This window comes from Mesocricetus auratus, unplaced genomic scaffold, assembly GCF_017639785.1.
Source record: "Mesocricetus auratus isolate SY011 unplaced genomic scaffold, BCM_Maur_2.0 Super-Scaffold_100028, whole genome shotgun sequence".
NCBI classification, from domain to species: Eukaryota; Metazoa; Chordata; class Mammalia; order Rodentia; family Cricetidae; genus Mesocricetus; species Mesocricetus auratus.
In genome coordinates, this window is record NW_024429209.1 from 20,867,913 (window position 1) to 20,875,248 (window position 7,336).

The window sequence follows — 7,336 nt, forward strand, 5'->3', positions numbered from 1 at the left end:
CTCCCTCCCTCCTCTCTCCCTCCCTCTCTCCTTCATCTCTCCCCTTCCAGTCCTTCTTTATCCTCTACCCATCATTCTCTTTTTTCATTTTTTTTCTCTCTTGAGACAGGGACTTAAGGAACCTGGGCTATTCTTGAAACAACCGTGTAGCTAAGGATGATCTTGAATTCCTGATCCTCCTGCCTGCCCCCTTCCAAGTGTTACAGGTGTGCACTGCCATGCCTGGCTTGAAACCCAAGATTTTTCCAGCAAATGCATTTTAAATGCAGAGCAGCAAATTTTGAAGGAACGAAACATCAAATACCTCTCCCACCGCATAGCTGCAATTAGAAGGCAATTCCTACGGCACTTTTCTCCTTTGTTGAGGGAAATGAATGTTGAGGTAGCATTTAGCTTGCACCATGCTTGCGTGTGCAGGTGGCAGGCAAAATGAGATGGCCATGACCCAGGAGCATGGGGCAGCCACGGCGTAATGCCAGCGGCAGCTCCTTGTCTGTTTGCTTAGTTCTGTTTCTGTGTGCAAGAGAGAGAGAGAGAGAGAGACAGAGACAGAGACAGAGAGACAGAGAGAGAGACAGACAGACAGAGAGAGAGACAGACGGACAGACAAAGAGAGAGACAGAGACAGAGACAGAGAGAGACAGAGAGGCAGAGAGAGACAGACAGACACACAGAGAGAGAGACAGACAGAGAGAGAGAGAGAGAGAGAGAGAGAGAGAGAGAGAGAGAGAGAGAGAGAGAGAGAGAGAAAGGGAGAAATTTGGGAAATAATGTGAAAGCAACCAGAAAAAAAAAAAGCTGATGCCACAGGGATAGCCCTGGCCTATCCTGGCCTACACTACACCTGCAGCTGAATGTTATCACTATTATTATTGCTAAAGAGCATCACTGTGTAGCTCACACTTGTAGTTATCCTCCTGCCTCAGCCTCTCTACTGCTGGGATTGCAGGTGTGGGTCACCACGGCCGCATTATTTATTTATTTATTTTTATTTTCGAATTAATTCAGGAGGCTGGAGTTAGGGCTTCTTCTGGGAAGAGAAGCCATGGGGTAAGACAGTGAGGACCTGGGTGACAGCTGGACAGTTGTCCTGTTTCTAGGACTTCTGAGTAAGACAGAGGAGTTAGTGCACAAGTCCTTGATATATTTTGTTTGTTTGTTTGTTTTTCATTTTTTGAGACAGGGTTTCTCTGTGTAGCTTTGGAACCTGTTCTGGAACTCACTCTGTAGACCAGGCTGTCCTCGAACTCACAGAGATCCACCTGCCTCTTCTTCCCAAGTGCTGGGCTTGAGGGAGTGAGCCACCACCACCTGGCCAACAGTTGTGTGGGTGGTGGGAATTGAACTGGGGACCTCTGGAAGAGCAGCCAGTGTTCTTAACCACTGAGCCCTCTTTCCAGCCAGTGTCTGATTTATTCTTGAGTGTGAATGCACATATGTATGCATGCAGAGGACAACCCTCCCCCCAATCCTTGTTTTTGTTTGGCTCTTGTGTTTTTGAGACAGGGTCTTTCTCGTTGACCTGGTGCTTGTGGGTTGGGGTAGGTAGGTGCATCAGTAAACTCCAGAGGTCTGCCATGTTCCTGCCTCCCCGTGCCAAGATGGCAGATTCCTACCAACACACCTGGCTTTCTTATGTGGGTTTTGGGTTCCTTATGCTTGTATGACAGGGCTCTCCCAAGGCTCTGCCTTAATCTCTGCTCTGCTCTCCCAACACTGTAAGAATGTAGTCCTCAGCAGATCACGGCCTGGATTGGACAACAGGATTTTTCCGACAGCCTAGAGTAGTGTGGCAGTTCCAGCAGCTACAGGGCTCATTTGTTCAGTGAGAGCATCATTTCCAACAGGTCAGTGGTGAAGTCAGACGTGACTCCCAGGGCCTTCCTTGGGGCTTGTGTTCATCGTGGTCCACGGGAGATGAGTTGACTCCGCCAGCCTGTCTTTGTAACTTTAGTCTTAAGCAGCAGTCCTAAATAGTTAGTAAATCTGGATTTCAAATTTACCCTCAGCTAGCAGACACAACCAGCTCCAAACTGAAAATTCATGTTTCAACTTTAAGCCAAGGTATACACCTGTCAATCGAAGGTCAGCAATCCAATTACTAACAACAGAAAGTGACTCTGAAGAAGTTAAAAGAACAGGGCCTTATTGGAAGGGAACCAGTGGTTCACAGAACCAACAAAAAGGCCCAGACAAAGTGGGCAGATGCTGCAGGACCAGAAAAATGTGAGCTCCAGGCTCCAGCTGGGTTTCTCCTGTGGGCACCTGCCTGTCTATGCATCTGCTGTTGGCAGCTGAGGCTCTCAGCTCTCATGTACGGTGGTGAACTCTGTAGGTGTGCCTGTTTTTCAGAGCCTGGTTCGTTGTTTCCTGTTTCACTGTGACAGAAAATATGGCAGGAACAACTTCAACGGAGGAAGGGTTTGTTTCTGTCTCTTGGATAACGGCAGTGCACTGTGTCGGGGAGGGGGTGCGGCTGCTGGGCCAGCTCTGCCTGCGGAGCTTGTGGGATGTCTTGTTCACATCTTGGCTGTTCAGGAAGGCTGAAACACGTCTTGGCTTTGTGTGAATGATAACAGCTTAAGTAACTATACAAGCAAATAGGAAACTGCATCAAGCAGCACAAAATACACCTCAAGACCCTAAAATGTAGGGACGAACGTGTTCTTCACTTTAATGGAGAGGAGACTGTTTCAGAACCGAGACAAGAAATTAGCAATGAAGCAGACAGTGATTAATTAGATCCCCTGTGGCTGGGGTTGATGATGAGAGCTTTAGCATTATGTCATTTCTAGATGCTGTCTCTACCCTGCCCATCTCAAGATGAAGCCTAGCTTGACACAGTGGAAATCCTCCATATATGATCACACCCAAACGTGGGGATTCAAAACCATCTTTACCAAGTCAGTGTTTAGGGACTTGGTTTTAGGGACAGCCATGATTTTCCCATCATTGCTGCCATGCTTGTCTAAATGATGTGTCTAACTGGAGGTCTCCCTGAACTTTCTCCTAGTTCTCAAGAGGCCTGAATTTTATTTCATGTTTGTGGTGCTGACTCAGAGTCCTGACAAGCTGGCAAACATACCCCCCTCCGTGGAGACACACCCCTATCTTTAAAGAAGACTTCATTTTGAGACAGGGTCTTGTAAGCATAAAAAACAAAAGGCCCAGAGACAGATGTTGGGGTTCAAGCTTCAAGCTGAAAATCAGAGAAGCATAGCAGCCAAGCCGCCAAGCCAGTAGATCTTACCTCTACCCAGCTGAATGGCAATCCTGTTTCCAAATTCTTTTCTCCTCCTTGTTTTACTCCTTTCTCTTTCTCTGCCCAGTCATATCACTCCTGTCTCCACCTCCTTAGTGCTGGGATTGAAGGTGTGTGATCCCTGGTGCTGACATCACCTTTGAGAGAACTGTTTCTTTTTTTTTTTTTTTTTTTTTTTTTTTTTGGTTTTACGAGACAGGGTTTCTCTGTTTTGGAGGCTGTCGGTCCAGCCTGGCCTCGAACTCACAGAGACCCGCCTGCCTCTGCCTCCCGAGTGCTGGGATTAAAGGCGTGCACCACCAACGCCCGGCTGAGAGAACTGTTTCTTTTAGGACAGGGTCAATTTTATGTAGTCACTATGGCCTTGAATTAACAGAGGCCCGTCTACCTCTTAATCCTGAGTCCTGGGATTAAAGGTGTGTGCCACCACTGCCTATCTTCAATGGCTAACTATTGTGGTTTCTTTGCTATTTTGATCTCCAGGAGCTTTAATAAATCATAAACAATGTATCACCACAGGGTCTTCCTAAGTGGCTGAAGCTAGCTACAAACTTGCAACCTTGCCTTATCAGCCTCCTGAGAGTCAGCCCCTTTGATGCTCCCAGATGGACCAGACACTGTATTCCTTGAGAGAAAATGAATAACCATTTCTTTTAAGGGTTAAGGTGTTGGCTCAGCAGGTAAAGGTGTTTTTCACCAAGTCTGTTGACCTGAATTGATTCTTGGTTATCCACATGATGGAAGGAGAGAATCAGTCATTCAAATTGCCCTCTGACTGCCATATATGCTCTCTCTCTCTCTCTCTCTCTCTCTCTCTCTCTTACATACACTCACAAAGAACAAATGTAATAAAAACTTTAAAAGTAAAACTTTGAATTAATTACGCTATGTATGTGTTTAAGCATAACTTTAATGAAAAAATTCATCATTGTAAGCTGGTTTTAACTTTTCATAGAAGTGAAATATACAGATTACTGTAGGTGTAACACAGAAATAACAAAACAAACTTAGAGTCGCTATTTATCTTACTGAATGTGGTGTCTCATATGTGTTAGGTGAGTGCTCTGTCACTGAACTATGTCCCAATTCTTACACACAGGAATTGTGGAATGGCTGGAAAGACACTCTGGTGATTGACTGGTGACCAGCTCTGCAGACAATTTTATTTGAGGCTCCACGAGAGGAAAGGAAATGTAAATCATTACAAAAGAGACATTTCTCTTCCTGAATATTTACCCTGTTATTACATGTACTTACTCATGCATGCATGCATGTGTGTGTGTGTGTGTGTGTGTGTGGTATATGGTTTATGATGTGTGTGTGTTGTGTGTGTGTGTTTGGTGTGTGGTGTGTGTGTGTGTGTGTGTTGGATATCACATGCATGTGGAGATCAGAAGAGCACTTTGCACCATAGCATGAGGAACTGTATTAAAGAGCTGTAGCATTAGAAGGTCAAGAACCACTGCTCTAAGTCACCTGTCACCCCTGTCTGAATCTGCATGAGCTGCCACATCCTAAATAAAGATTAAAGTCAGTATGATCATGGTCATATGACAAGAGAAGAATAGATATTGTCCCCAAGGAACAGTCAGGGTCACTTTTTCAAGGGCACATCTGATCCCACAGTGCATGGTCCCATCTGGGAATCTATTTACCTATTGATTGATTGATTGATTGATTGACTGATGATTGATTGACAGGCCTTGAGCTCTTGATCTTCCTGTCTTTATCTACCAAGTGCAGGGATCACAGGCATACACCACTGTGCCTGACTCTCTGAGATAATTTTAAAGCGTATTAGTTGATTGACTGAGATTGTAGCTTAATGGCACATATGTTGATCATGTGCAAGGCATTGGGTTCAAGAAAGATAGAGGGGGAAAGACTAGAGACACTGTCAGCTATGCACTAAAATCCATCCATGGGATGATATATTATTTATAATTTATTAAAGCTTGCCTGAGGATTCAGAAAGCAAAGCCAGCCACAAACTATAGAGATCAGGCAGTGGTAGTACACACCTTTAATCCTTGGACTCAGGATTAAGAGGTAGAAAGATCTCTGTGAGTTCAAGACCACCCAGATCTACACAAGATTGATCCAGTCCTAAAAAGAAACAGCTCACACAAAGATGATCTCAGCACCTGGGATCACACGCCTTTAGTCCCAGCACAAGAGGGGTATAAAAGATAGGAACAGGGTCTTCAGTAGTCAGAAGCAGGCATTCATTCTCCAGCCACATTGAGAATAGGGAGACATTGAGATCTCAGGATTCTCCAGCCGTGCTGAGGAACAGTGTGAGGTTTGGTGGTGTCAGGATAGGCTTTCAGTCCTGAGGTAGAGTGAGAGCTAGTGACCAGCTGCTTTTCTTTTCTGATCTTCAGCTTGAAACTTAAGCCTCAATATCGGTCCCTGGGTCTTTTATTTATCGTGCAACCCATCCATTCATGGATGATAGAGGTTTGGGTAAATTTACTATATCTATCTATCTATCTATCTATCTATCTATCTATCTATCTGTTAATTAATCAAGTGTGTGAACATTCTTGTGCCATAGCACATGCACAGGTCAGAGGGCAACTTTCAGGAGCCTGATCTTTTCTTCTATGTCAGTCCTGAGACTCAAACTCAGATCCTCCGGCTTGGCCGTTAGCACCTCTACTTGTTGAGCGCTCTTTCCAGTCTCAGCAGGAAGTTTTAGTATAGGTAGAGATTTCTGTTATAGGTTTTTTTTGGGGGGGAAAGGAGATCAAGTATATAGGAAAGGGCTGGGGTGTAACAGGATAGCTCAGAGATAGTGTGCTTACCTAGCTGTGAGAGAACCTGGGTTTGACCCTCAGTGCTGAAAATACAAAAGACAACAACAACAACAAATAAAACCTCAAATTCAAACCAAATGAAAACCAGGGAAGTAGATCAATGTTCTTGAAGGTGTTCTATCTATTCTGTCCAAAGTCACAGTCTGCTTGACTGTACTAAGTTCACTTTCAGGACACATGTGGTCATCCTTGAGTCGCTGACCGCAGACCTTTCCTTTGCAGGTACCAAAAATCTGTGACTATCAAGTACTTCAGCCAAAGTCCCATGTCTGTTCATGATGGGTGAATATTCCCCTGTAGACTTAAAAAAACCCACAGTGTAAATGACTTACTCTTTTTATTTTTAAATGATGCGATTCTTTTTACAACACAAACCAGTTAAATATTGTAAAATGACTACCCCCCAAAAGAGCTCCATAGGGTGACACAATAATCACTTGCTGAGTGTCTTCAGTATGCACTTAAATCCATATAATTATTATAACGAGCTATCATTGCCTTCATGGGCACACAAGAAACCAGGGCACAGAGATGACAGTGATATTGGCTCATGATAAACAGCTGGTAAAATAGAATGACTGGGGCCAGAACCCAGCACTGTAAATCCTGAGACTCCTCTCTTTTTTAACTGATATTCCACCATGTAGAAATCACTGTATTTATACACAAGTACCTAAAGAAGTAAATTCGCTTACTGCAGTCCTGATCGCTACCATGAAAACCAAAGCTAAGTGAGCTGTGGCACTGTGGTGTTTTCCCATTTTACAAGTGCTTAAGTAGCGCGAGATCAGGGTCTAACTCGATCTACCCCTGGCAACTGAAGAGAGCCTAAGCGTCCATCTCTCCCGAAGACTTGGAGTAGGTGACACAGGGTCATGGTATGGCATGGGGACTGTGCGGATATCAGCATGCACATGGGCAGTGATGACAGGGTCCAGAGAGTACAGAGGAGCTTAGGACACAGGTATCTTCCTCCTAGAGTCTTCTGTCTGAGGTTGGTTGAATCTATGGCAGTGAAACCCATGGGCACAGAGGGCGGGTGCAAATTAAAGGCAAGATAATGAATTGCTGGGATGGTTGTGATAAGATGGTCACCACAGCACTGCAGGCAAAAGCACATCTCACTTACTTAGATGTTCACTGAAGAGTGCTCGGCCAATGAATGGTATACCATCAAAGACATGCCGGACAGGCACTATGAGGGAAGCCAGGCAGCAGTATGATAGAGGCACACACCTTTAGTCCTAGCACAGGG

General features: G+C 44.8%; 1 long non-coding RNA gene across 1 annotated transcript in view; it reads left to right on the forward strand.

The window, feature by feature from the left end:
• Window positions 1-4,541, forward strand: part of LOC121134584 — a 30,623-nt gene extending 26,082 nt beyond the window's left edge. Inside the window, exon 3 of the long non-coding RNA XR_005871686.1 lies at window positions 4,362-4,541. This is a non-coding gene — a long non-coding RNA (uncharacterized LOC121134584). The remainder of the gene's footprint in view (window positions 1-4,361) is intronic.
• Window positions 4,542-7,336: the final 2,795 nt, after the last annotated feature.